Source organism: Vipera berus (genome assembly GCF_964194415.1).
Source record: "Vipera berus genome assembly, chromosome: 3".
Lineage (NCBI taxonomy): Eukaryota > Metazoa > Chordata > Lepidosauria > Squamata > Viperidae > Vipera > Vipera berus.
In genome coordinates, this window is record NC_138204.1 from 185,603,665 (window position 1) to 185,618,911 (window position 15,247).

Sequence of the window (15,247 nt, forward strand, 5' to 3'; positions counted from 1 at the left end):
CTGCTTCCCACAGGTGTACGCCGACCTAGCAGAGGTTTTCGACGAAAAAGAGTGCGACGCTCTGCCACCCCACCGAACGACGGATTGTGCCATCGAGCTGGAGCCGGGCGTAAAACTGCCGAAACCGCGCATGTACGCGCTGACGCCTCGCGAGATGCAGGAGCTACGTCGTTACGTCGACAAAAACCTCGCGAGGGGGTTCATCCAACCTGCCCGATCCAAGATAGCAGCGCCAATACTATTTCGGGAGAAGAAGGATGGCACGCTTCGCTTGTGTGTCGCCTTCCGAGGTGTCAACGCGGTCTGCGTTGAACATCTGTATCCGCTGCCACTCATGAAAGATCTTCTGGCACACTTGTCGACGGGACGCATCTTCACGAAGCTGGACCTACGGGAGGCGTATTACCGGGTGCGGATCAGAGCTGGGGATGAGTGGAAAACGGCGTTTAACTGTCCGCTGGGCAGTTTCCAGTTCCGTGTCATGCCGTTCGGACTCCAGGGGGCCCCAGCCGTTTTTATGCAGATGATAAACCAGGTGCTTCACAAGCACCTGTACCGCGGGGTGTTAGTGTACCTGGATGACATTCTGATATACACTAAGACTATGGAAGAGCACGTTGCCCTCGTGCGCCAGGTGCTTCGGAAGCTGCTGGCTGCCCGCCTCTATGTGAAGCTCTCCAAGTGCGAGTTCCACAAGGCGAGGCTGGATTATTTGGGGTATCGCGTGTCGGCGAGCGGCATAGAAATGGACCCTCGCAAAGTGGAAGCCGTCCTGCAATGGCAGGCGCCGCGGATGCGGCGACAGCTTCAGAGTTTCCTGGGGTTCGCGAACTTTTACCGCCAGTTTATTCCAGGTTTTGCAGCGACAGCCTTGCCGCTGACGGACCTGTTGCGGACGCGGAACTCCGGGGTGAAACCACGTCCAGGGTTGAAGCTGGCATGGACCACCACGTGTCAACGGGCGTTCGAGACATTGAAGACCCTGTTTGCGAAGGGGCCGGTGTTGGTACATCCTGACCCCGACCGTCCGCATGTGGTCCAGGTCGACGCCAGCGACGTCGCGGTAGGGGCTGTGCTGTTGCAACGGAACACGAAGGGCGTGTTGCAACCCTGTGCCTATTCTTCCAAAAAACTGTCATCGGCAGAACGTTCGTGGGCGATCTGGGAGAAGGAGGCGTTCGCTGTGCGCGCGGCCTTGGAGACGTGGCGACACCTTCTGGAGGGGGCTGCCCATCCCTTCGAGGTCTGGACAGACCACAAGACCCTGGAGGTTCTGCAGTCCCCGAGGAAGCTGGCGCCCAAGCACGTCAGATGGGCTCTCTTTTTCCGGCGCTTTAATTTCGTCCTGAAGTACGTACCGGGGGGGCGGAACTTCCTTGCTGACGCACTCTCACGGCTGCCGCAATACGACACCAAACGAGAAGCAGTCATACAAGAACTCATCCCGCCTAATGCATCCCCGAGCGCGACCCAGGCAGTCTGCAGCGTGGGGGACGATTTGTCCCGTGCCATGGGCGAGGCCTTAGCTACAGACGCCTGGCTGAAGGAGCATCCCGGACTTCTGACTATGCGTAACGGCTTGGCCTGGCACGGAGATAAGCTGTATGTGCCTCAGGCACTACGCCCCGCCATTTTGCGCCGTTGTCACGACGCCAGGCAGGCCGGTCACTTCGGCTTCCTGAAAACGTTACACTTAGCACGCCGTCAATTTTGGTGGCCGTGCATGAAGGCGGACGTGGAACACCACGTCCGGGGATGCCACGTCTGCGCCACAGCAAAACCCCGTGTTGGGAAGCCATTGGGTCTGCTACAGACGGTTTCGGACCCCGTACGTCCATGGCAAGACATCGCCATGGACTTCATTGTCGGGCTGCCGGACAGCAGAGGGTACTCGGTAATCTGGACGGTCATCGACCTTTTCTCCAGACAGGCGCACTTTGTCCCGTGCAAGGGGCTGCCGTCCGCCAAACGGTTGGCACGACTGTTTATGACTCACATCTATCGGCTGCACGGGGTTCCCCGACGGGTTATTTCGGACCGCGGGGTCCAGTTTACAGCACAGTTCTGGCGAGAGTTTCTACGACACATCGGCTCTACCCAGGGCCTCAGCTCCGGTTACCACCCAAGCACTAACGGGGCCGCTGAAAGGGCCAACGCCACGGTGGAAAGGTTCCTCAGGAGTTATGTGTCGTATCAGCAAACAGACTGGGCAGACCTCCTGGTGTTTGCGGAAGTCGCCCACAATAACGCCGTGCATAGCAGCACGGGTTTGACACCATTCCAGGTGGTGGCGGGGTATGATTTCGTCCCTGTCCCAGAGTGTGGACAGGGAGCGGCGACACCCACCGGGCCTGGGGAGTGGATGCACCAATTAGGGGCCGCCTGGAAAACCGCTAGGGAGACGATGGTGAAGGCCCAGGCACGGGTGAAGGAGCAGGCAGACAGGAAAAGGGAGCCCTTCGACACCCCCAAGGTCGGGGAGTGGGTGTATCTGTCAACTAAATATTTGCACTTACGGGTACCAAGCAGGAAGCTAGGCCCCAAGTTTCTTGGCCCTTTCCAAGTGATTCAAGTGATCAACCCCGTGACCGTCCGTTTACGGCTACCAAAGTTCCTAGGAAAAATCCACCCGGTCTTCCATAGTAGCCTACTAAAGCCCGCTAGGGGAATAACAGAGAAGGCGGGTGAGAACGCTCCGGGGCCTGTGCACGGGGACCAGTATGAAATACAGGCAATCCTAGATTCCTGGGTACGGAGGGGGCAGGTACAGTATCTCGTGATGTGGAAAGGGTATCCATTAGCCGAGGCTTCATGGGTGAGGAAAGGAGATGTGCAAGCGGACCGTCTGGTCGCGGCTTTTCACCGTACACATCCCTCCAAACCGGGGGGTAGCACCGGGGACTCAGCGGCTCGTCTTTGCGGAGGCCTACCTTGTCATTCTTCTTTTGCAGGAGGGCAGATGGTAGGGGGAGCCGACTGTCAAGCCCCGCCGGCCTCCCGTCCGCCCGGGCCTCGACAATGCCCGTGCCGCCGCAGCCGGAGCCCCGCCGAGCAGCCGGCCGGTCCCCAGCTGATCGGCGCGCCCGAGCAGCAGCCTCCCCGAGCCCTGGAGGGCGTGGCCCCGTATCCTGCCGGGGCAAGCCGCCACAGCCCCGCCGAGCAGCTGGCCGGTCCCCAGCTGATCGGCGCGCCCGAGCAGCCGCCTCCTCGAGCCCTGGAGGGCGTGGTTTCGTATCCTGCCGAGGCAAGCCGCCGCAGCCCCGCCGAGCAGCTGGCCGGTCCCCAGCTGATCGGCGCGCCCGGGAGGCGCCTTCCCCGAGCCCCGGACGCTGTTTCGGAGGGCGTGGCTTCGCCCGGGCATCGCAGAGCACGCTGCCGCGATCCCGCCGAGCAGCTGGCCGGCGCTCAGCTGTTTGGCGCGTCCGATCCCGAACAGCCGCCGGGCGCGCGCTCGCCTCGTCACCGGGGACGGCGCCGGGCACCCACCGGTCCGGCGCTAACGTTTGATACTCGGCGGCTGGACCCTGGACTGCGGATGGCGCCCGGGCGGCAACAGACTGCACCCAGCGAACAGGCGGACATGCCCCAGCAAACTGTGGAGGGGTGTGTGGCTGTGCCTGTTTTGCCACCCTCCGTTACTGGACTCGGGGGGAGCTTAGCGTCTACAACGCCAGCACGGACTGGGGCGCGCGAAGGGGCGGAAGGACAGAACTCACCTGGGAGGGGGCTTGACAGGCCGCAGCAGCGCACACGTTGGGTGGTGGCTATGCACGGTGATGGGTGGGGTCTTTATGGGGAGGCGGGCGGATGCCGGTTTGCTTTGAAGGGGTGGGGTTAGGGTGTGGTAACATGATAAAAGAGCGTTGAGGCTAGGTGCCTCAACGCTGACTTTACCGCGGTTTGCTTTGGAGAAGAAATAAACCTTGTTACCCGTTCCTTTTGGAGTGCTTTTGTTTCCTGGCAAAGGACGTGCGTGACACTCTTCCAATTTTGTGCCATCCAAATATATTGGGAAGTTTCAGAATTCTCAAATGGACTTTTTAAAAATGATTCTTTGATAAGAAAAACCATTTGTTGTTAGTTCTGAAGTCAGGTCCAACCCATCGCGACCCCATGGACAACATTCCTCCAGGCCTTTCTGTCCTCTACCATCTTCTGGAGTCCATTTAGGCTCACGCCTACTGCTTCAGTGACTCTAGTCAGCCACCTCATTCTCTGTCATCCCCTTCTTCTCTTGCCCTCAACCTTTCCCAGCATTAGGCACTTCTGCAGTGAGTTCTTCCTTCTCATTAGGTGGCCAAAGTATTTGAGTTTCAACTTCAGGATCTGGCCTTCTGCTTTTTAGTGTGCTGTCTAGATTTGCCATGGATTTCCTCCTCAGGAGCAAGCGTCTTTTAATTTCTTGGCTGCAGTCCCCGTCTGCGGTGATCTTGGAGCCCAGGAAAATAAAATCTGTCACTACCTCCATTTCTTCCCCATCTATTTGCCACGAATTGAGAGGGCCGGATGCCATGATCTTGGTTTTCTTAATGTTGAGTTTCAAGCCAAATTTTGCACTCTCCTTCTTCACTTGCAACAAGAGGATCTTTAGTTCCTCTTCACTTTCTGCCATTAGAGTGGTATCATCTGCATATCTTAGGTTGTTGGTATTTCTCCTGGCAATCTTAAGTCCAACTTTTGATTCATCTAGCTTTGCCTTTCTCGTGATGTGCTCTGCATATATGTTAAATAGGCAGGGCGACAGTGTACAGCCTTGACGGACTTCTTTCCCAATTTTGAACCAAATAGTGGTTCCGTTTCCAGTTCTCACTGTTGCTTCTTGACCCGCATATAGGTTTCTCAAGAGACAAATAAGATGGTCTGGTACTCCCATCTCTTTAAGAACTTGCCACAGTTTGTTGTGATCCACACAATCAAAGGCTTTAGCATAGTCAATGAAGCAGAAGTAGATGTTTTTCTGGAACTCCCTAGCTTTCTCCATGATCCAGCATATGTTGGCAGTTTGATCTCTAGTTCCTCTGCCTCTTCAAAATCCTGCCTGTACTTCTGGTAGTTCTCAATCCACATACTGCTGGAGTCTAGTTTGTAGGATTTTAAGCATAACTTTACTAGCATGTGAAATGAGTGCAATGGTGCGATCATTTGAACATTCTTTGGCACTGCCTTTCTTTGGAATTGGAATGTAAACTGATCTTTTCCAATCCTGTGGTCACTGTTGAGTTTTCCAAATTTGCTGGCAAATTGAGTATAGCACTTTTACTGCATCATCTTTTAAGATTTTGAATAGGTCAGCTGGAATACTGTCACCTCCACTAGCTTTGTTGTTGCTCAGATTTCCTAAGGCCCATTTCACTTCACATTTTAGGATGTCTAGCTCGAGTTCAGTGATCACCTCATCATGGTTATCAGGGATGTTAAGCTCGTTCTTGTATAGTTCTTCTGTGTAATTTTGCCACCTCTTCTTAATCTCTTCTGCCTCTGTTAGGTCCCTGCCATTTTGGTCCTTTATCATGCCCATTTTTGCATGAAACATTCCCTTCATCTCTCCAATTTTCTTGAAGAGATCTCTGGTTCTCCCTATTCTATTGTTTTCTTCTATTTCTTTGCACTGTTCATTTAAGAAGGCATTCTTACCTCTTCTAGCTATTCTCAGAAATTCTGCATTCAATTGGGTGTGTTTTTCTTTTTCTCCCTTACCTTTCGCTTCCCTCCTGTCCTCAGCTATTTGCAAAGCTTCCTCAGACAGCCATTTTACTTTCTTGCATTTCTTTTTCTTTGGGATGATTTTAGTTGCTACTTCTTGTACAATGTTGTGAACCTCCATCCAGAGTTCTTCAGGCACTCTGTCTATCAGATCTAATTCCTTAAGTCTATTGTCACCTCTACTGTGAATTCATCAAGGATATGATTTAGTTCATACCTGAGTGGCTTAGTGCTTTTCCCTACTTTCTTCAGTTTAAGCCTAAACTTTGCAATGAGAAGCTCATGCTCTGAGCCACAGTCAGCTCCTGGTCTTGTTTTTACTGACTGTATAGAGCTTCTCCATCTTTGGCTGCAGAGCACATAGTCAATATGATTTCTGTGTTGACCATCTGTTGATGTCCATGTGTAGAGCCGTCTCTTGGATATTTGGAAAAGAGTGTTTGCTATGACCATTGTATTCTCTTGACAAAATTCTATCAGCCTGTGCCCTGCTTCATTTTGTACTCCAAGGCCAAACTTGCCTGTTATTCCGGTTATCTTTTGGCTTCCTACTTTAGCATTCCAATCCTCCATGATGATAAGGACATCATTTTTTGGTGTTAGTTCTAAAAGGTGCTGTAGGGCTTTGTAGAACTGGTCAATTTCATCCTCTTTAGCACCAGTGGTTGGTGCATAGACTTGGACTACTGTGATATTGAATGGTTTGCCTTAGATTCAAACTGAGATCATTCTGTCATTTTGGGCATTGTATCCCAGTATTGCTTTTCCTACTCTTTTATTATTGACTATGAAGGCTACTCCATTTCTTCTGAGGGATTCTTGCCCGCAGTAGTATACCTGATGGACATCTGAATTAAATTCACCCATTCCTGTCCATTTTAGTTCGCTTATTCCTAAGATATCAATGTTCAGTCTTGTCATCTCATCTAATCTTACATTCCAGGTTCCTATGGAGAAAAAATCTTTACAGCGTCGGATTTTCCTTTCACCACCAGACACATCCACAGCTGAGCATCCTTTCGGCTTTTGCCCAGTTGCTTCATTCTTTCTGGCACTACTAGTACTAGCCCTCTGCTCTTCCCCAGTAGCATATTGGACACCTTCCGACCTGAGGGGCTCATCTTCCAGCATCATATCTTTTTGCCTTTTGGTAGTGTCCATGGACTTTTCATGGCAAAGATACTGGAGTGGGTTGCCATTTCCTCCTCCAGTGGATCACATTTTGTCAGAACTCTCTGCTATGACCTGTCCATCTTGGGTGTCCCTGCACAGCATAGCTCATAGCTTCATTGAATTATGCAAGCCCCTTCCACCACGACAAGGCAGTAATCCATGAAGGGGAGCAAAACCATACATTGGGTCAAATTGAAATAAACCTGAGGTACTACCAAGTCCTTTATTTCTGAAACTTTACTAAATTGTCTGGAGTGCTTGGAGTACAGAAACGATAATCTTTCCAGTTATTTTGTGCTAATTGTTTATTTCTGGTTTTGTTTTGTTTTCATTTAATACCATCCATGCAGTGTCCTTGGGCAATGGCAAAGATTTTGCTTCCTGAACACTGTTGTGTGATTGCTAATCATGAAAATAACCTATAATTTAACCTATCATGTATCATTTTACAGACATTTTCCATTTTTACATAATGCCAATGTATGTTCTTCAATACCTGTTGGCTATGCTGCATACATAAAAGAAACATACAAAATCATGGAATTGATATGAATAGAGTAGAGTAGAGTAGAGTAGAGTAGAGTAGAGTAGAGTAGAGTAGAGTAGAACAGAACAGAACAGAACAGAACAGAACAGAACAGAACAGAATAGAATAGAATAGAATAGAATAGAATAGAATAGAATAGAAAAGAATAGAATAGAAATCTTTTTTGGCCAAGTGTGATTGAACACACAAGGAATTTGTGTTTGCATAGCTGTCATATCTGTGGAGATTTAAAAGTAGTTGCTCTGCTACTTGGAATGCATCTTGGACATATCAAGTATCACTGTTAAAAAGGACAGGTGTGCAAGAGAGTCACATTACATCAAAAAGAAATGTTCACTCTGAAAGACTTTGGTTCCAGAGAAAAAGTGGCACATGAACTACTTTGCTCCACTTCACATTAAACTTGAACTGATGAAAAAAATTGTGAAAGCAATGAACAAGAAAGGTGATGGTTTTCATTATTTGAGACAGATGTTTCTATGAACTGATACCAAGATTAAGGAAGTCATTTTTATTAGTACATAGATCAGATACATCATTAATGACAAGCAGTTCAACGATTTCTTAGTGGGGTTTAGAGAAAATCATCTGGAAAGCATTCAAGGATGTAGTTGAGAATTTTCTTGGCAACTACAGAACACCAAACTACATTTAGCTACTTAACAAATGTCTCACAGCATACAAGACCATGAAGTGCAACATGTCACTGAAGATTCAATTTCTACACTCACACTTGGACTTCTTTCCTGAAACTCTAAGCGCAGTCAGTAATGTGCAGGATGTTGCCACAATGGAAAAATGTTATTTGGGCAACTGGAATTCATCAATCCATCATTTTGAACTCTGCAGCGACATGTATCAGACACTGAATACAAATGAAAATTAGCAGCCAAACACCTGTTGAACTAATGCAGTGAGTCAGAAACATACAATTAAGTACATTATAGTAATTAAAAGTTAATTTGATATTTCTCAAGATTCCTTCACGATGCAGTTCTGATTTTCTGAAATTATATTTGTGTTCAGTTTGAAGGTGACTGTGATAGACACATATTTATCATATGTATCATATGTGGAAAATGAATTGCACTTCATGGTCTTGTATGCTGTAAGATATTTGTCAAGCAGCTGAATGTAGTTTAGTGCTCTGCACCAAATGTTTTTCAGGAAGCAAAACTTTTGAAAAAAAATTGTTGGACAATGTCCAATTACTTCAACTCTTTCCCCAAGTATTTCTGGGTGTAAATATTACTTTTCAAAGAATATGATAAAAAAATAAAACCTATGTTATTCATATGAAGGGGATTTTTTTCAATCATAGGCTAGGAGATTTATAGAGAATGTTTATAGGTTTGTAGTTTATAGACAGAACAAGAGGATCAAGCCATGTCATATATATTATGATGCCATCATTCTAATAAGATGATCTGTCTAATTCATATCATTATATTATGATGCCATGACACCAGTGGTGGGATTCAGCCAGTTCATACCACTTCGGCAGAACCAGTAGCTAATTTTTTGTTGTCCAAGCCCAGAATGGACTTCTGGAAGCAGCATCCACACAGAGAACCAGTTGTTCATATATCTGAATCCCATCACTGCATGACACACTTGGTATTTTCATGGGTTGTAACAGTTGTCTACATTCATACTCAGATTCAGATCCCCTACAATTTGACTTTCTGAAAAGGCAGTAAATTCTACAACTGTTGAAAGATATGATAATGAGGAACTTGTAATACTGAAATTGAAGAGAAAACAAACAGTTCGGGTTTGTTGGATTTTAAATAATGAGTTTGACGGTGAGATATTGATATATCTAGTACTACTGTAATTATTAATTCTTCATACACACACACACACACAAACACATATAGTTATAAAATAATATGTCAAGGGAATGTAAGTATTTAAGATGAAACAATAATGGTCATTCTGATGCAGTCAAGTGGATATGCAAAAATACAATGTGATGCAGAATATAGTTAGCTGATCTACATAAGCTTATGGAATGCAGAACTTGTTTTCAAACAAAGCCAATTAATGTCAATGTAAAAAACAATATTTTGGGATAAGAAATGTCTCAGGATTTTGAAAGCATTCCAATTATGGCAGTTCCTTTCAGTCCCACTGAAAGGAAGGTACCAGAGTCTGGTCATAACAATGTAGATAAAGTAAAAGTGTACAAGGATATTATCAGCTAGGGAAAGGTGATAATAATAATAATAATAATAATAATTAATAATAATAATAATAATAATAATAATAATAATAATAATAATAATAATAATAATAATAATATCATCATCATCATTTGGAAACCAGACACCTCTTCCTCAGGAAGAACAAAGCTCTCTAACTAAAGAAATAAAAGAATTGAAACAAAGAATAACTGAGCATCTAAAACAGCGCAAAAACAACAGAATAAGGCTGCCTGCATTGAAGCTTATTCCAAAGAAACAGCTAGCACAAACATTAAAATATGCAAATACTGCAATATCAAGTATAAGCACCAATTCACTGCAAGAAACAAGCCAACTAATATACAGCACACCTGCAGTTATAACTGAATACCTGGGATGCAAAATCAACAAAGAAGAAAAACAAACAAACAGTGCACCACAAAAATGTAAGGTTAGACTAGAAAATAAGATCAGCAAGTTAAGATCACATGCAAGCAAGCTAGAACAGATGAAAGAAAAGAAGCTGAAAAACAAGAAGACCAAAGAATATCTAATCAAGAAATACCACTTGGAAACAAGGAAGATCAAGGAAGCACTGGAAATAATAAAGCAGCAAATAACAGCTATAACCAGGAAAATCAGTAGATACGAAGCTCGAATTGCAAATTATAGGTAGAACCTCCAATTTCAATCCAATCAGAAATGTTTCTACAAATCCATCAATGGAGAAACTGCAATGAATCAGTCAGTACCTGACAAGGAAGAAACAGTGCAGTTCTGGAAGCAGATATGGGATAAGCCAAAGAAACACAACAAGGATGCAGCTTGGTTAAAAGAGGTGGATGCAAATAAAACAGAAGTTGAAATGAAAGAACTAGCAATAACAACAAAAATGTTAGAAAAAAGAGCAAGGAAGATCAAAAATTGGTCAGCACCAGGTGAAAATAAACTGCATGGGTTTTGGTTGAAACATCTAACTGTTGCCAAGCAGTTCAACATTATACTACAAGGAGGAGAAATTGAAAAATGGCTAACAACTGGGAAAACCTACCTAATAATGAAAAATCCAGCAAAAGGGGCAACACGAGGCAACTACAGGCCAATTACCTGCTTACCAACAACTTTCAAATTGCTAACTGGTGTGGTAGCTGATACAGTACAACAGCATCTAGTTGAAAACAATCTCTTTCCATCTGAGCAGAAAGGAAACAGTCCCAGTAGCAGAGGAACAAACGATCAACTTCTAATAGACAAAATGATCTTGGAAAACTGCATGAAAAGGAAGACCAAGCTGAATGTGGCATGGATTGACTACAAAAAGGCATTTGACTCTCTCCCACATGACTGGATAATCAAGTGCCTAGAAATAACAGGAGTCAGTAGAAACATCAGAAAATTTGCAAAGATCGATGGCACAATGGAAGGCACAGTTGCAGGTTAATGGTGAAAGACTGGGAGAGGTTAATATCAAGAGAGGAATATTTCAAGGAGATTCATTATCACCACTACTATTTGTTATTGCACTGTTTCCTCTGTCAACAATACTGAGTAACTCAAGACATGGTTATCAAACATCAAAAACATCTGCCAGACTATCCCACCTCCTTTACATGGATGATCTGAAGCTGTATGGAAAAACATCATCTGAAATAGAATCATTGCTGAACACTATCCATATATATAGCCAAAATATTGCAATGGAGTTTGGCTTGGACAAATGTGCCACACTTACTCTCAAACAAGGAAAAATAGTGAAAACTGAAGGAATAAAGATGCCCCACAAAAATAACATTAAGTGTCTGGATGAGGAAGATTACTACAAATACTTGGGTATCCTTCAAGCTGACAACATCAAGCACACTGAAGTCAAGAAAAAGATTAGAGGTGAATACATCAAGAGAGTGAAGAAGATCTTAAAGACCAAACTCAATGATTACCATGAAGGCAATCAACACCAGGGCAACTCCAGTCATTAGATACACAGCTAGAATAATAGACTGGACTCAAGCAGAACTAAAAGCAATGGATAGGAAGACCAGAAAAATAATGACAATGAATCATGCCCTTCATCCACGCAGTGACATTGACAGATTCTATCTACCAAGGCAAATAGGTGGACGTGGAATGCTGCAAGTACATCAGATGGTTGAAGAAGAAAAAAAGGCTTTGGAAGAATATCTGAAGGACAATGATGAAGATGCACTGAAATTAGTATATCAGGAAGGCTTACTGACTATTGGAGAGACCAAACTGGCCTATAAGAAAGACCAAATGAAGAACAGAATAGACAAAGCACTACATGGCCAGTACATTAGAAAAAAATAGCTGGGAAAGCAGATAATAACAAGACCTGGCAATGGCTAAGAGCAGGAAAGTTGATGAAAGAGACCGAGGGACTAATTCTGGCTGCACAAGACCAAGCCTTAAGGACAAATGCATACAAAGTCAAAATTGAGAAGACAGCAACAGACAGTAAGTGCCGCCTATGCAAAGAAGCTGAAGAAACAGTGGAGCACCTGGTAAGCTGCTGCAAGATGATTGCACAGACTGACTACAAGCAGCGACATGACAAAGTAGCAACAATGGTGCATTGGAAGATCTGCAAGAAATAACATTTGCCTGTAAGCAAAAACTGGTGAGATCATAAAATAGAGAAAGTCATAGAAAATGATAAAGTTAAACTGCTCTGGGACTTCAGAATTCAAACAGACAAGCACCTGCAACATAACACCCCGGACTTAACAATTGTCGATAAGAAAGATAAAAAAGGCTGGATAGTGGATGTGGCAGCGCCTGGAGACAGCAGAGTAGACAAGAAAGAACTGGAGAAGATAACAAAATACAAAGGCCAACAAATAGAAATAGAAAGACTGTGGCAAAGGCAAGCAAGGGTAGTACCAATAGTAATAGGCACCTTGGGTGCAATCCCAAAACAATTGGAGCACCACTTGAACACCATTGGCATTGACAAATTCGCCATCAGTCAATTGCAAAAGGTGGTCTTACTAGGAACTGTTTCCATCCTGGGACGATATCTGTACAATCAAACATCCACATCTGCCTATCCCAGGTCCTTGGTAAGGACTCAATAGGTAGACAAAAATGCCAAATCCAGTCTGAACATCTGGCTGACTATGTGAATAATAATAATAATAATAATAATAATAATAATAATAATAATAATAATAATAATAATAATAATAATAATAATAATAATAATAATAATAATAATGATGTTGAGGAGGAGGAGGAGGAGGAGGAGGAGGAGGAGGAGGAGGAGGAAAAAGGAGAAGGAGGATGTTGGAAAGGACCTTGGAGGTCATTTAGTCCAACCCCCTGCTCAGGCATAAAACCCTATACCATTTCAGACAAATGGCTGTCCAGTCTCTTCTTAAAAACGTCCGGTGTTGGAGCATTCACAGCTTCTGGAGGCAGGTTTTCCAGTGATTAATTGTTCTAACTGTCAGAAAATTTCTCCTTAGTTCTAGGCTGCTTCTCTCTTTGGTTAGTTTCCATCCGTTGCTTCTTGTCCTGCCTTCAGGTGCTTTGTAGCAGCCCCTGAGATATTGGAACACTGCTATCATGTCACCCCTCATCCTTCTCTTCATTAAACTAGACATGTCCAATTCCAGCAACCATTCCTTATATGTTTTAGCCTCCAGTCCCCTGTTTATCTTTGCTGATCTTCTCTGTACTCTTTCTAGAGCAGTGGTGTCAAACTCAATTTTATTGAGGGCCACATCAGCATTGTGGTTGCCCTTGGGGGGCTGGGTGGGTGTGGCTGAGATGGGTGTGGTCTACCAAGTGGGTGTGGCTGGGGTGGGCGTGCCATACTGGGTGGGCATGGCCAGCTCAATATCACTCAATTCAGGGGTGTCTGGGTAGGACTGGGGCAGATCTGAGGGTCTCTGGTGGAGGAGGATAAGACCAGGGCGAGTGCTGGGACATAGTCTTTCCCACCCACCCTCCCTTCCTCCCTCTGTTCTTTCCTTCTTCCCTTCCTTCCTCTGTTCCTTCTTTCTTCCCTCCCACTCTCCATTCTTTCCTCCGTCTGTTCCTTCCTTCCTTCCTTCCTTCCTTCCTTCCTTCCTTCCTTCCTTCCTTCCTTCCTTCCTTCCTTCCTTCCTCCATTTTCCCTCCCACCCTCCCTTCCTTCCTTCCTCCCTCCTTCACACCCTCCCTTCTTTCCTCTCTCCTTCCCACCCTCCCTTCCTTTCTCCCTCCATTCCTTCCTTCACCTTCTCATCTCTTTCCTTCCCCCGTGCTCAGGAAGAGGTGATGGCAGGGGGAGAGATCGCCAGCACTAATATGCTGCTGCCAGCCATTCCCCCCAGGTGGAGGTGGTCCCATTGAAAGGGATGCCTCTTGGCTGTAAGGCGGGAGGTGCTGTGGGGGGTGTGTGGGGGGTGCTGATCTACAACCTGGTTGTGTCCATCAAAGCCAGATAATGCTCAGCCTAAGATCCACTGGAACCAGCAAGGAGCTGCCCCACCACCACTGTCCTGCCCCCCATGTGCGCATACAGGAGACAGCCAGTGCTGGCATCCTGGCTGAAGTCAGCCTGCAGGGCAAGACAGCCAGCAGGGATGCCAGACTCTACTTGCATGTGCACCCTGGCTTTGATGGATGCAACCAGGTTGTAAATCAGCGCCAACCACCCCCAGCACTTCCAGCCTCACAGACACCTCCCATCCAGGATAGCAAGACTGGTAGCAACAGCACTGGCAATCTCTCCCCCTCCCATCACCCCTTCCTGAGTGTGGAGGAAGGAAAGAGATGAGAACGAGAGAAGGAAGGGAGGAAGTGTAGCAGAGAGGGTAATTGGGGGGATCTGTGCTGGCTGGGAGGTTTTGCCAGAGTTCTGAGGATTCGGCAGAGAGGTCAGGAGCTCCAGATCGAGGTAGGATGTTTATTCTCTGGAGAGAGCCTTTTTGCCTTCCTATCTCACTCTCCCTTCTTCTGGCTTTTCTCTCTGGAAAAGAGAAACTAAAATATTCCTCCCTCAGTCAATCTTCTCTTCCCCTTTAAAAATCCCTCCCCAAGAGCCCCACCCCACCCCCAGCCACCGCGGAGGCCTCTGGAGGTCCCGGCCTCTCTGCTGAATCCTCAGAGCTCTGGCAAAGCCTCTGAGCCAGAGCCAATCCCCCCCAATTCCCCTCTCTGCTAAACTTCCTTCATTCTCTCCTTCTCATCTCTTTCCTTCCTCCATGCTCAGGAAGGGTGATGGGAGGGGGAGAGATTGCCAGCGCTGCCATGTTGCTGCTGGTCTTGCTATTCTGCATGTGGGGGGTCTGTCCCAGTGAAAGGAAAGCCTTGTGGTTGTGAGGCTGGAGGTGCTGGGGGTGGGGTTGGCACTGATCTACAACCTGATTGCATCCATCAAAGCCAGAACGTGCTCAGCCTAAGATCCACTGGAATCAGCAAGGAGCTGCCTTGCCACCTCTGCCCGACCCCCCGAGTATGCACACATGAGACAGCCAGTGCCAGTGTCCTGTGTGAAGTCAGTCTGCAGGACAAGACAGCCAGCAGAGATGCTGGACTCCACTTGTGCATGCACCCAGGGGGCAGGGCTGCCCTGTGGATTTAACGCTGAGCGTGTTGTGGCTTGGATGGACACAAGCAGGTTGTAGATCAATGC